This window comes from Cimex lectularius, unplaced genomic scaffold, assembly GCF_000648675.2.
Source record: "Cimex lectularius strain Harlan isolate CLEC.00 unplaced genomic scaffold, Clec_2.1 scaffold358, whole genome shotgun sequence".
Classification (NCBI taxonomy): Eukaryota; Metazoa; Arthropoda; class Insecta; order Hemiptera; family Cimicidae; genus Cimex; species Cimex lectularius.
The window spans coordinates 143,483-159,536 of NW_019392915.1; the positions used below are offsets into that span (position 1 = coordinate 143,483).

The 16,054-nt window shown below is 33.5% G+C and overlaps 1 protein-coding gene and 1 non-coding gene across 4 annotated transcripts in view; one reads left to right on the forward strand and one right to left on the reverse strand.

The window, feature by feature from the left end:
* LOC106671029 (muscle M-line assembly protein unc-89-like) overlaps positions 1–16,054 on the forward strand; it is a 322,849-nt gene that overhangs the window by 114,181 nt on the left and 192,614 nt on the right. The window lies entirely within an intron of this gene.
* On the reverse strand, positions 9,465–9,536 carry Trnag-ucc. The gene has a single exon. It is a non-coding gene; the product is annotated as a tRNA-Gly (tRNA).

The following is a 16,054-nucleotide window of genomic DNA, read 5'->3' on the forward strand; positions in this document are numbered from 1 at the left end:
TATGAAATGTCGGTATTTATCGTTTATATTTTCCATTCCCTTTGCGAAATATCTTGTGGACTTTTAATGTCGCCGTTATGAATAACAATATAATGTTTTTTCAATGGGATTTTTCATTTTACCACTGTGCCAAGTTGATAAATTAGTACGTGTTTACGAATCCATTGATTGCAATTAAATGTTGTTCTATAAAACATAAATTAATCAAGAAAACCTTTTCTTTGTCATATTACCATTTGTAAAATAGATACTCGTTTTGTCGCATTTTGTCACTTTTGGCCTTTTTATCTTTGCTGTACGTCTGGATGGCTTTCGGCTATCGCCATCTTAGATTAGTGTGAGACCGATCTACAGACAAAACAATTGGTCAAGTTGTTTAAAGATTGACTTTCTATATTAAGTAAAGAATAAATGAGAAGAACGTATTATCGTTGAAATTCAAGATATTCGCTTCCAAATACTCCCCTAATGCTCTTATGGTATGATGTGCATTATTATAGAGAATGTTTTGATTTGTTAGTCAATTTTATTAATGTAATCACTCGACTATTTAATAGATTTATTAAGTCAAACTCTTAAAGTGGTATTTCGTCGTTTCAAGCTTAAAGTAAAGGCAGGGAAGAGTTAAGGTTGTAGGGACTTCTCAGTGTTATAAAACCTGGTCGCCTGGGAGCTCCACTTTGTTACCGCGGCGGCCCTTTTCCCACTCTCTTCTTTTCCAGTTGCCAAATCCCTCTACAACCGACAACCCTCTTATCCCATTCACCCTTTCGCCCCCTCTCCCTTATAAAAAAGTCATTCTCCCAAAGAAGTTACTCTGAATATATTCCTCTTTCCGCCCGGAGAGAGCCAACCTGTGGGATTTATTGCACCTTATAATATTTACATTGTTTTTAGTCAACTTCCTTCCTCACCGAGGACGGTATTTTCCCTTAAAACCTTTGAATGGTCGTTTATCCTAAATGTATTTATTCTGTTTTACCTCTTTTTCTTCGTAGGGAAATTATATTTTACAAAATTATTCGAGGATAAACGACCACTAAGCGAATTATCTATCTCGGTATTATTTCATGCCTTAACAATATTTATATACATAATACCATCGTGTAATCTTTTATTTTAGACATTGTAGCCTCACGCTGATCGGGACTGCTTTTTTATAGCAATTAAGTTCATCTAATTCTCTACTAACATGTTAATCTTTAGACAGTTGTATTTATCATGCATTATTGTCATGATTATTCTAATATAAAAATCTTTACTTTTTCTCTCCATTTCATTTTCAAAGTTCCCGTTTTGCTAGACTTTCTTATTTTTATTTTTCTCTTGTGGATGAAACGTCCAGGCATTTTCATTTTAGAAATTCTATTCTTTTTCGGAATCTCATTAAAAAATAGATAAATTTCATGTTTTCCTTAAAATATTCTATGACGTATGTTGATGCGATTTGACAGTCAAAACAGATTTTCGTATCTGTACTTGTCGATGGTTTTGTGGAGGTTATACGTCAGTCTGCTGTCTGGGTGTAGTCCTAAGTTTCTTGACTTGATTAGAAGCCCTTATTGTTTATGTAAGTTAGAGGGCAAACTGTTTGTTCAATGCTACTGTACGCTGTGTACGTTTTTCTTCAGTCAGCCTTGATTTTTTGTCTTTAGCAAACTCAGTGTGTTCTTGGATACTGGATGTTCCTTGGATAGTATTCAAGTTAGAAGACATAATTTCGGTGTTATGTGCAGGGGTGGTAATGATGATGTTGGGATGTGTAGAATATTCACGCAATGTAAATAGTATACAGGATGGACCAAGAATGCTCCCTTGTGGGCGGCTTGGATTTAATATCTGGCTATTTGTTGCCGCATTTCCTGTTCCAAGAAAAAGTCAATATAATTTGACTTATTTAAGTTATAGGAATATAAGAAAGATAGAAAATTAAACAAGCCCTTTTTCTCTATTACTTTCCGGCACGTTTTTGACTAAGTTGTTTGCTCTGGGCGAAGATTTATTTTAAAATTATAGATAGATAGATGGACTTTTATTTATAACAAAAGAAAAAAAGCCACTATAAAAAATAAATTTGTAAGTATATACAAGCATGGATTAAAACTGTTAGCCGGAGGTTGTTGCTGTTTTCATAAAACCGATATGGGAATTGAAAAATTATGTTAAAAAAATTAGAAAGCTGGTAGTTACTAAAAAAAGCAATAAGAAGTACACAGTAGTAAGTAAATAAAATAAAACAGAAACATAACACTGAGTTTGAAGAGTAAACCAGAGATGTATTGTGCCGTATCAGTATTGGTAATTAAATTAATGGACCCATTCAGATTTTGTACCTCCATGCATGGCATCCGTATTCAATTAATCAGTACGAATCATTTTCGCCATCCAGATATTTAATTAGGGGATCCTTACTTAAAACAAAATGACCTAAAAAGCCAGGTAAACTCCTCTAGTATTTTGCAATTCGCTAGAAAGTGAAAAATTATAGATTTTAGACAATTGGCCTTTTTATAATACGTATTTTGTGTAATTTGGTTGTACTAAACACTATGAGAAGATATCTCAGGTTTACGCACGTAAGTTAGGAGAGATGAATTAGCAATAACAATAACATTGATGGCAACAGTTGTTTCAGTAAAGTCAGTCAAAGTTATAATTAAGTGTTTTTGCTAAGTTCATAATGAAAGGTGTATTTAGTCTATGTGGGTGAAACCGTTAGAATCATAGAGGTATTGACTGTAGATGTCGAGTTATGCAGTCCTCCAAATTAATCATCTTTCCAACGTTAAATCCCTTCGGATTTGGTTCAAATCTCGTGAGTTGTTTTATTCTGACCACTTTTTTCTTTTCCATCCCTCTCTCGGAAACTTAATAGACCATTCAAAGATAAGCGCAGAGATAAGAAACTCTCTCTAGGCTTAAGGGTTAATCGTGTTTATAATGCGGTCCGTTTTAATTCGCCCTTAAACGAATTTTCGTAGTCTGGTTGTGCCAGAATTTCCAGCTTACAAGGTGTGAATACGAATTGCGAAGATAAGGAAGACAAAGTGGAAAATTTCCCTATTACTTAATCCATTAACTGTGGATTCAGGAAACATAAATTACACCTTGTAATATTACTCAAACTGTCAACTTCAACGAATGTTACAACAATCATTGCCAAATTACATACACCTACAACTGTATAAATCATATCAAATGGAAAGACAATTATGATGAAATTAAACCATAATTCCATTATTACTAAAACTATTATATGCTGTATTACTGGCTATTTATTTACCAATGTTAGTTCAGAATTGTTCTACTAGATTCAACCTAATTATTAATTACTTTTTTAATGAACGCTTTATTATGCAATTAAAAAATTAATATGCATAATTATTACTTTATAAATTTAAAGTTGTTCTATGATTATTATTAATTTTTTCTTTTAATAAATTGTGAATCTTTCGATTTGGCAATTAATTAATAAAGAAATTGACTCAAAAAGGTTTTGTTGTTAATGTTCATACCCCATCTGCTAATTACCGTACAATACGTAAAATTGTCACGTGTCATAAATAATCGGTTTTCCGTTATCTGAAGCTTCTTCGAAATATATTTGCCAACTGTAAAACAAAAACCAGCGGCAACTTGTTGAATTCGTGCTCGTTCCGCCTCGAGTAAAGCTCTTTGTGTAATCACAGTCCGTAATATCCATGTATCACGATATCTCTCGATGCTAATGTCAATTTTGTTCAAAATACAGTACTAACCATATTGAAAGTGGCCGAATAAAAGCGCCATATTTGTCTTGATTCAATCATCTTTTTTCTATCTGTACAATACATCAACCTCCAACACTTCACATAGTTCAGTTGAAACTTAATGTTGTGAATAAAGTTTACATTAGTCTCTTAGTTTTAACGAAAGTATTTTCGATAAGTAACTAAATAACGACATTATATCACTTTATTCAATTGTAACTCGTGAAAATTAATGTCCATTAATTCTACCCATTTTTGGAAATACTACACCTTCTGTTTTGACGATCCTCTGTTTGCATCCTCATTGGTTTAGAAAAATCGTTTTATAAAAATAAATGCACTAATTTCGTGGTCCGCTTGACCAATTAATATATTACAATTAATTAAGTTTTTAGTTGAGATAAAAAAGTCAATGGCACGAGCGAGATTCGAACCCACGATCTTCGGCTAGATACGCCGCTGCTCTACCATTTGAGCTATCGTGAGCTCAATCCACTCGGACATCAACTTCCTATCTCAACCTACAAACTTTCGAATTTTCCCTCCTTTTTGCCATTTTTCAAATGTCGTGTAATCTATTTGATTCTCGGCGACAAATGAAATGGCCACGGAGAGCTTTATTGAAGGTATACTTCATTTTAACTTATTAAATTCACTAGTTTTCATGGTCCTGTGAGATTTTGCTATTTTGTATTTATATACGTTGAATTTTGAAGGGGAGTGGAAGCATGTCGGTATAGAAAAGACATTTTTGTGTAGGGCGTCGGCTTCTTTGAGGTGAAAAGAGCCGACGAAGGGAAAAAATGTGTACACGACATTTGAAAAATGGAAAAAGGAGGGAAAACTCATAAGGTGGGGTTGAGATAGGAAGTTGATGTCCGAGTGGATTGAGCTCACGATAGCTCAGGTGGTAGAGCAGCGGCGAATCTAGCCGAAGATCGTGGGTTCGAATCCCGCTCGTGCCATTAACTTGTTTTCATCTCAACTAAAAACCTTAATTAATTGTAATGATTAAACATAAAAATAAATTACAATTAATTAAGGTTTTTAGTTGAGATGAAAACAAGTTAATGGCACGAGAGGGATTCGAACCCACGACCTTCGGCTTGATACGCCGCTGCTCTACCACCTGAGCTATCGTGACCTCGATCCACTGGGACATCAACTCCCCATCTCAACCCCACCTTTTGAGTTTTCCCTCCTTTTCGGTTCGAGGTCACGATAGCTCAAGTGGTAGAGCAGCGGCGTATCTAGCCGAAGATCATGGGTTCGAATCCCGCTCGTGCCATTGACTTTTTTATCTCAACTAAAAACCTTAATTAATTGTAATATATTAATTGGTCAAGCGGACCACGAAATTAGTGAATTTAATGATTTAAAATGAAGTATACTTCACTAAAGCTCTCCGTAATGTTTTAACAAACTCTAAATGAGAAGAAGAAATCAAGAGATACAGATTAATTATACGGTATACACATGGCTCAAAAACTAGTAAAGGAACAATTTCAGGTGCATTCTTTGCAAGTGAAGATACGAGTAATTAAATCATTTAGGAAACCTCGGTTTTTTAAGCTGAAATACGTACTATCAATGCAAATCTTAAATGTTACAATGACAAAAGATCATAAGATCACCTCATAAGAACAGACACCCAAAACCATTTACATGAAAAAAGGTCATATCCAAAACATTCAGTTAAGGCATCCGAAATCTCCAAAAAATTACCTGACATTATCTTAGGTATCAGAACAGAAAGGATTTCTGGGAAATAACATGAAGACAAACTGGCCACAGGAAGATCTGCAAGACAATAATAATGCCTAGAACTTGTAATAGGTTTAACAAGAATTGACATAGACCCACAATCTTAGATTGTGTTCTCAAAAAAGAGAAGGAGAAAAGAAAGAAAGAGTACTCTACAGGTGTGAGACATAGTTAAAAAACAGTCATTAAAAACACTCACCAAAACTGGTAAACTACTACAGCCAATCTGGGTAAAATTTAGTGGAGTGAAAGGGAATATTGAATGATGACACCATTACGTGATGCAATGAGAAGAAAGAAACAGCCAGCCACCCCTATTATCTTCGAATACGAAGCAACCGGTCTATGAAGACAAATCCTAGAGTACCAAGAATTCCCGAGAAAAAGGACTGTAGCAGTGACCGTCACTGCTTCTTAAAAGAAAGATTGAGTCAATTGAACTGAATATGTAACTAGCAAATCATTATGATACACTAAATTCGAGAACAAGACCTTGTCCAATACCAGTTCTATTCAAAAATCAACAGAATAAATATTATGCCGGATTGGAAATTATTTCATCATTTACTACTACGAACTTGTGAAGGATATAATCGGATTGAAACAAGACGTTTAATTTTTTCAAATTTAGCTTGACAACCCTTTAATTATACTAAGTATATTTTCCTTCATTTTTACCTAACAATTGACTTCAGTTTTGAGCCAAAACAACATTACACTGGAAAAGGATAAAGTTAGATTGGTGCAACATCCGGACTATAAGATGGGGGGTGAGGCAACATTGCATGTAAACAGTTTGGTCCTTAACGGACCCATTTTGCGCGTTAGAAAGAAGGGGTGAAAAGAAAAACAGAATTAAGGCAGAAATTCTAATTGGGACGGCAAACAGAAATCGACTGACGGTGAATGTAGCCGAAACGCTTCCGGTCATTAATCAACGAGGACGGGCGGACCCTTAGATGCCCAGCTTTTAGAAAGTGCTGAGAGGCGTTTGATGTCACGGGCTTTTCGGCCCAACAGTTATCCTAACAATGGATTTTATGGGATAATTGGAAAGTACTTGAACACAAAATGATGTTGTAAACTTCCTATATTATTCTGTCAATTGGAAATTGAAATTCTGGAACCTTAGTGATAACTTAAAAGATGGAAGGTTTTAATGAATTATTTATAAAATTAACATTATATCAAAAAAAAAATTTCTGTATATGAAATAAGAAATGAATATTTTTTAAATGAAATCTCTTACATTCTAAAACTTAACAAAGCACCGTACGAAAGACCTTCAAGAAGGAAAAGTGCCAGGAAATAAATGCTAGGAGGAAAGATTAAAAACTGAGAGATCAGCCGTTAGAAATCTTACAGCCGTGTTTAAACTGGGATCATTATCGGAAAAAAGAAAGTCAGACCTTGGCTCGTTTTATCTCAAAGCACACTCGACGACGCGAACTAAAATGGTTAAAAGAAAAAATTATTAGCTGTCTAGTGAATTTTATATCCCTATTTCATTCCTTGATACTGTTTTATGAGTTATTACGGCTTGTATTGATCGGCGATGAAACTTTTTTTTAATGATATCGACACGATATCGAATCGATTTTTAGGTTTCTTTAAAAAAGTTGATCTTCAAAAAAATCGCTCTTAGTATTGGATTAACGAATGTGATTATTTAAAACATAGTTCTATTAATGGATATTAATATCGAATTATAAAGTAATGTGTGGTGACTTTATAAAGTAATAATAAAATGATTATTAAAAAAAATCATTTGCCAAAAAAAAAAAAAATTTTCCTTTTCATCAAGCGAAAATGGCTAATAGCCGTCTGTCGAATATATATGCAGGTCGATTTTACAACAATTTACATAAAGAAGTTGTCACAAAAATATGAATTCTATTTTTTAACTTGATCGTTACGGATTATTATAAGGTCTGCCTATCCTCGCCATTTTCAGTGCAGGATCTGATATCTGACTCATACTATCTTTCTTCTCTCTCCCTTCTATACTGATGACAAAATATACCACCACTAGCTAATAAATCAACACTGAAGATGACCAAAAACCGAAACGCGTCTGATAGTCCAACTCTGCGAGAATAGGACTGATGAAATCATTGGTAACGACTAAATTAGAGGTTCACTATCCCGCAGTCACAATTAATTTTACCGTATAAGGAAAACCATTATCAATAAAACTGTATGAAACTTAGCACTACTTTCCGTTAAAAACGATAATTCGTAATCCCAGCGTATTTGGAAAATCCTTTTATTTAAATAGATACCAAAACCCTCTCTAGCTGGAATACCTCTCTAGCATAGATCGTGGGATTGCTCGGAATCGAGTAGAGTTTCATAAAGATAAAAATAATTCGCAAAGCCTTTTCCGAGGGTTAACCGGGGCAGTTTTGTGCCCTTTTTATAAGTCAGCATACACACGTGCCATCATACAGTTTAGGGATACATACAACATAAGTGCGGAACCGAAGGGTCGCCCCTGGAATGTAAACACTGAATATTTAACGAAAGCCGAATTCAAAGTATGTTTATTATATTAACCTTACACTAGGTCACAACCGATTAGTTTAAAGTATTTTTATATCATCGAGTAATTTATAGAATAAAAGTAAAATATGCTCTTTCCATCGAGAAATTTGGTAAAATATTGAACCTAAATTTTATTTTGTGAAACTAGATTTATTTATATTAAAATAAATTGTAGAAGCATCGTAATAACAGCCCACATTTATAAAACACAATATTAATAACAAACGTTTGGTTAATAGAAACACATGGAAATATATTGGGGTAATATATTATTATTAAGTTTGTTTATAAATTACACAAATTGTTAACTCTCAATTACTCAAAGTCCATTACGATGTTAATTTCAAATAACAAAAATCATTTTAAAAAGAAATGTTTACATAGTTGTTATATTTTCTAAACATTTTGTTTAAAAAGTGCTTAGATTGAAATAGCATCTCTCTCTCTCTCTCTCTCTCTCTCTCTCTCTCTCTCTCTCTCTCTCTCTCACCCACTCCCTCCCAAGAAAAAAAGAAGGAGATAATTGCATGAGTGTTAAACCATGTTGTATATAAAGTAAGAAAAATGATTCTTTCAATGTAAAAAAAAGATTACATTCATCCTTGTATAAACTGTGCATAGGAGTAGTTAAATTATTGTCAGATATTTACGATATTATATAATTAATATTAGAAAATAATTACACAACAAAAATATGTTGATTCATGAGTAATGATTGTATTTTATGCCGATACTCTAAATTTCTAGTTATTTCTACCGAGCTGTTTATCAACCGATTTACCTACGAAATTGGATAAAAACCTCGGTGATACTTTTAATTTCTTATGAGATTTTTTAATTTTTAAAAACGTTAATTTTTTGCAGTAACAAAATTGGAAAGAATAATGTGTTTTTGTAAAATAGTAAATTGTACTCAGAATTTAAATATTTAAAAAAAATTGTAGCCCCACGCTACCTGGAGATTAAACTTTGCCCACAATTTCATTTTTTTAATAGATGGTTCCATTTTGAAAAATACCGCGGCCCGGTCCAATGTGCATCGTACAGTTCCACAGAAAAATTAAACTTTCAAATATTTTGTAAATTGGATTGTTTTGTGTGCCATTGTTACATACAAAACATTGTGCGTATTTTCCACTTAAGTTCACATGATTTTTTAGTTGTTCTTTTCATATGTTTTAAATTACCCTATGATATTTATTAACGCTAATGATGTTTTAGACATTTATCTATTATTAATTTTTTTTAACAAAAGCAACAATTGTTAATAAACTATTGTTTTAAATTCTAGGTCCGTTATTTAGTTTATTTTTTTTAAAGTTAATTATATTTTAAAATATTGATAACGGCACGCGAAGGTGGCAATATAACAATCTATTAATTTACTTAATGAGAAAAAAAATTTAGTGCGATGGCCGGGAATCGAACCCGGATCAACTGCTTGGAAGGCAACTATGCTCACCATTACACCACCATCGCAGCCCTGTCAGGTTTGTTTCCAAGGCTCACTTGACGTGCGGCCTCACATTTCCAATCTGCAACGTTTTTGTTTCTTTTAAATTTCCTTGATAATTTTATTATGTTGTCGCTTTTATAGGCCATAAAGCTTTTTTTTTCCTCAGTTAGTTTATTAAAATATACACTAATGTGCAAATAAATTGGTTAAAAAATAAGGATGAGTGGAGGGTCAAGGAAAAATAAGTTCCGTCGCCCAGCTTTCGGTAATTATTGCAATTATATATCTACATATTTTATAGATACCTTTTGCTCAAATTTCAACTGAATGATAAACTTGTTAAAATTAATGTAGTTTGTAAAGTCATGTGTTGGTGATATAAATTCATTAAAGAACTTGTTTCCTACCCTATCATCCATTTTTAATCCATTATACTGACTTATTATCTATTCAGCTATGATAAATAAAATTATTGTGTCAACATGAATAATAGGGCAATTAGTGATTTTCAGTTTTTAGTAACTTATTCAATTCACTAGTTTCGTGGTCCGCTTGACCAATTAATATATTACAATTCATTCAGGTTTTCAGTTGAGATAAAAAAGTCAATGGAACGAGCGGGATTCGAACCCACGATCTTCGGCTTGATACGCCGCTGCTCTACCACTTGAAAAATGGCAAAAAGGAGGGGAAATTCAAAAGGTGTGGTTGAGATGGGAAGTTGATGTCCGAGTGGATCGAGGTCACGATAGCTCAAGTGGTAGAGCAGCGGCGTATCAAGCCGAAGATCGTGGGTTCGAATTCCGCTCGTGCCATTGACTTTTTTAACTAAACTGAAAACCTTAATTAATTGTTTTTAGTAACATTGATACATCAAAAGATATAGATTACTCGTGCACCTACTGGCACCAAAATCAACTCAAAGCATACATTATGAATTAACGGTTACTAAATACTCATCGTACTGATTTGGACATTCCTGGTGGAACTGTGGGATTCGGCCAAATCCTCCATCATCCAACGAATCGATCCTCATATCTCCGCCGTATCCTCAATGCTCTCTTCTATGACACCAACCAAATGACACATAAAGATGTTAAAATCCCATTCGTGAAGGATCTGATCCGACCACGCTTCCTCAATTTCTGAGTACTCTGAAATATTCCTCCACCCGAATCGACACTCCCAAACTCTTTCTTAAACGTCTCATCTTTAAGCCGGGAACACACTTACCCGATGCAACGGCTATGCGACGCTATCCGACGTTTTGGTAGGGTGTGCACGTCTATCCAACGTCAAGCGCACCCCACATAAAATCGCATAGCGTGCATCACAATAATCACTATCACAACCTCTACGCTGCTTTTGTTCTCAAAGCACTATTTTGAGCAAATCCATGTAATAAATTGTTTGGTAAACTTAATTGTTTTAAATTAAGTTAAAAGTTATTCCGGTGTTTTGATAAAGTTTCTTCCTTACCATCATAATTAAATAATTTTTATAAAAACATGATTTTTTGATCTCGTTTAATTTGGTTTACATTAAAATAAGAATGTTGTACTTAATGTAACGACAAAATTACATATATATAGTTTGAAATAAACTACAAAAAATATGACTTTCCTGTTCTGACGCTACTCACGAAAACGGTGTAATTTTATGGGTAAAACCATGAAATAAATTGTTAGTTAAATTTCATGAGCAAAACCGTGTAATAAATTGTTAGTTAAATTCAGTATATCAAAAAATGGTATTTCGGTGTTTTGATCAATCTTCTACCAAACCATTAAAATTAATTTTTTTTTAAATAAAAACCAATGAATTTTTGATCTCGGTTAATTTGGTTTATATTGATATAAGTATGTTGTAATTAATATAACGACAATAATACATGTAGTTTGAATAAAAATAAAAGTGTCAGATTCTTTTGTCTTCGACTGTACTCGATGCTACCCGACGGAAATCTGGACAGTGGGGATCGCAGAGCGTAGAGTAGGGTAGCGTAGGATAGCATCGGGCAGATGTGCACGGGGGGTAATACAATCTTATGAAAAATTGGACATTGGATTTGCTTCGGGTAGTATCTGGTAGCGTTGCATGGCGTTGCATTGGGTAAGTGTGTCCCAGCTTTATGGCCTTATGTCCTCCTCTCTCAACCTCCCAACTAAAGAAACAGAGTTCCTGCATAGAAGCTTTCTCTCTCCCTACCTTCTCGTCTGACATATCTGTCACATTTGTATATAATTATCTATACTATGCTCAATTGTACAAATAGAAATAAATAAAAAATATGTAAAATGAACAAACCAAATTACATACGTTAGTAATTACTTGCATTAGTAAAGTTAACTTAAATAGTAATAAAATTATCAACCAAACAACGTTTATCATACTTAACACGTTAAAACAACATTACTTGCTTGCTAATTGAATGGAATGAATGTATGTAATTAAAAGATTCCTTCCCTGATAAAGCTGAAAAAGCTCTTCCGACGATTTGTTTCTCACATTGCTTACAAATCAGTTTAATATAAATATTTCATCTCGACATAACATCTTCTCACTCAATTAGATTTGGAAATTTTAAAAACAGTGATAAAAAATTAGTGAGGAATTAAATATATTTCTGTTCTTTCATATTTATCATTCAACGCGAATAATAAAAGAACATTTGTTTTGAAATGGCATTCCTTTATTTTTTTTTACGCTTTAGAAAGTATTTTTTTTATCATCGTTTTAACAGCAGGCATGAAAATTATTATAATCTCAAAAACTTCAATTATGCAAAAACCTTTAAAACAGCCGAGAGTGAAACTTAGTTTATTACTCTTCCCCATCTCGTGTTTTAATATATCATTATCGTTATATTTCAAGAGGTGATTATTTCAAAAACGTATCCTTCGTCCTGGCGAAGGCGCTCAAGGATATGCCTCACTTAGTTTTCCGTTTAATATACCTTTAACCCCTACCCTCATTACTGTGGTAGGATAGGGCGAAGAGTCGAATTTCCCATTTACTACGAGCTTTAAAAACATCTTCGGCGGCATATAGCGCTAAATCCGAATTTTATGGGAGTTTTAATTATTGAATTTTAATAATTAGGTTAATTGGAATATTTTTAGTTATTAAAGTCATGAAAAATCATCAGACTGTGTTAGACAAAGCAAGATTTTATTTTCGGTCGCAAAACTTCTATTCAAATGGTGAAATTTGTCTATGTGTGTTTTTTTGTTTACACACACGCACACAAAAGCACGCGCTCGCTCGCGCGCATACACTCACTCGCGCACCTCGTTTACTAACTTTATCTTTGATTTTATTACACACACACCCTCTCTATCTATCTATCTTTCTCTCTCTCAGTCAGTAATGGATAATATTCATTTATAAACTGAATCTCGCGTTTAAACATAGAGAACTAAATACTATTGGGTTGTCCGGAAAATAATGCAGGATTTTGGTATTAAACAAAAAAAAAGAAACTAGTTACTTTAAAGCAATGTTCTTTAATCAAAATAATTTCCCATACNAGTAATCCTGTAAACGTAAACAGAATATTTTATATAGATTTTTTTTAATGAAAACTTAAAATCCTGCATTATTTTCCGGACAACCCAATAGATATCAGCAGGCTAGGGGCACCTCCTTTGCAGTTAGCTTAATGAAAAACGCGTTTAGAGTAATCCTAACCCCTCTCATTGTTCTAATTAAAAATAACTTGGTCATGATTTTCATGTACGGGTCTTTACCAGGATCGGCGTGTCGGCAAAGAAGAAGTCATAATAATATAACAACATAAATACATTTTATAACATGATAACAACATTAAAACCATTTTCTAACCGAATAAGGAAAATTGGTTTAATGTTAAATTCTTCGTCTCTATAATATAAAATAAAGAGACTACGTATAATACAGAACACCCTATTCCCCGACCCTTGTAGTTGCGTGATGCACTAAATAGAGACATCCTACATGAAAACTCAGCTTTTGTTCTCATTAAATATTTCTTCTAATCTTTCCGTTCATTATAAACTCAGTCTGTCCTGAATTGCAAGCATCAAACCTTTTGTGCCTTAATGTTGCCACCCTCGGCAACCGCCCTCTTCACCTCTGATGAGCCAGGGTTAGGAATGTCCTAACTATTTGACATCTCTTAATTTTACTTTTTTTTGCGTGAAATGTCAGTCAATCGAAGGTTGCGTAGAATCATGTAAATCGGTATTTTTGGAATATGTTTTAAGTTGAATGTTTCTTATTTCTACTTGCTAAATAAGATACATAGGTAAAAATTTAGTGGAAACAAAAGTAAAACAAACTTAAAAACAATATACTATTTAATAAAGAAATAAAGGAAATAAGTGTATGCTGTAGCGTGCTTGTACATCGTTTATCGCGCATTAAAAATATATTCAGGTCATTAATTAAATGTACTTAGTATGGGAAGGTATGTGTGCGTGTGTGCGAGTATATATATACAGGGTGAATTGCTACTCGTGCTACAAACTTCTCCAGTAGATTCTTCACCCTAAAATGAACAAAAAAGTTCATATTGTCCATGGTCCGNCATATATATATCAGAATCCTTTTTATTATATCCATGTACATTTCATATTAGTAGATGGTTTGTCATGCACTACAAGATTCAGGACATTTAATTAAGGTTAGTTGGACTATATTATTCTTGGTGCCCAATTTAAACAGGATTAGGTGGTTATTATTCATAAACGGTGCATTAATTGAATTATTCATTACGTTAATATGTATATTTGATTTATTGGTGTTATCTGGTAGACTAGGATGTTCTGCAACATCAAAACTACAAGATCATCTAAACGTATATCTGATCAGAATATCACAATGAAATATGGTTGCTCCTGTTTTTTTTTGGGGGGGGGGATCGTTAGGGATGGTTTTTAGGGATTTTTTTTACGAGGGTTCGCAACAGCGGAGAGTATGTCAACCCTCGGGGTGCCGATGTTTTAAAAAAAAAGCCCTTTTGTAAGTATGTCGGGTTCGAATGCAGGGCCGCTGGATTCGAACCCGGGACCTTTACCTTACAGTGTTGAGCGCCGTGTCAACGCCTAAACCGTTGCGGCCACCGACGCCCCCTACGGTTGCTCCTGTTAACCATAATTTAAGGTTTTTAATCCTGTTAACTTTTCAGGCATCGTTTTTAGGCTTATTAAAAGTACTAAACATAGATAGAGTACGTGGGCTGAGAATATATTTCAATTATTTACCTTGTATAGACCAAAATGAACTGAAGAAGAGAAGAAGTTGAGTAACGAGACATTAGATTAGAAAACCATATTAAATTGAATTTTGTTTCATTAGTTTGGAATTAATCGTACAAATAAAAATTAAGCCACATGTTACTTTAAGTGAACGTTTTAACAAAACTGCTTTTTTGGAGCTTAAGTGAGTATTTTCTTTATTGGTCTACTTGATTTTTTAAAGATCGTATATCATATTTATTGTTCGGTCGTGCTGTTAATTTTCATACTTTTCCTTCTGTTTTCCTCTTTTCGCCTCTTCCTGTTTACCCGGTTCACCATCTGTCATGCCCGAAACATAGATGAATTTCTGTGTCGAATCGCTGAACGGTGAGTTAACCTCATTTCCGTTGATTCTTCAACCCCGTTTTATCACCGCTTAAATTCTACCCTTATTTTTAACATCATGTTTACTCATTCCCTTACACAAACGGTTTACAATAACCTGGTTATAATAAAACAGAAGTTAGGAATTTTTAAATGGAACATCGACCATCGGGAAAAAATTTCTCCCGGCTAATCCAGTCCCAAAAATATCAATTTCTTGTTTGCATTAAATATTCATATTTGGTCTACTTCACTGGAAATGTTTTTCGATTTTGTCACTTTTCATACATCCAATTTAAATCAAGTCCAGCATGTTATTTTCTTATACTAGATAAAGTAGTAAATTGAAGTCAACTTTACTCAATTTACTGGATGTACGAATAGAATATTTTGTGCGCAATGAGGCAACAAGTACTTACTTATTTAGATCAGCCAAGCAGTTTGGCCCGTTTCTTTTCACAATCCGGCTTTATTTCAATTATCTATCCCGCCAGTGATTAATCCTGGGTAAAATAATATTGGGGCCTTTCGAGTTAATAGCCGCAGATTAAATGGCACAATACGCCTGAGGGGGGCAGATTACGAGCCTGTAATTATTCCAATAGCTTGTTAATTATGGTCTATAAATGTTATTTGGCCGTTTGCGAATAATATTGAATTAATTATCTCGTTCGTTAATTTACGTTTGGAAGTGCTAATGAGAATACATCATAATCGACTCTTTTTTTTCTAATAAACTCAAAGACAAAAACACCCGAAACTCGTATTTTGTTGTTTATTTCAAACTGTATGTATTTTTATCGTTATATTAAATACATCATACTTATTTTACTGTAAACTACATTAAACGATATTAGAAATTAACAGTTTTACTAAAAAAAATTTTAATTATGATGGTTTGAAAGAAAAATCGCCAAAACACCTTTTCCTTACTTCAT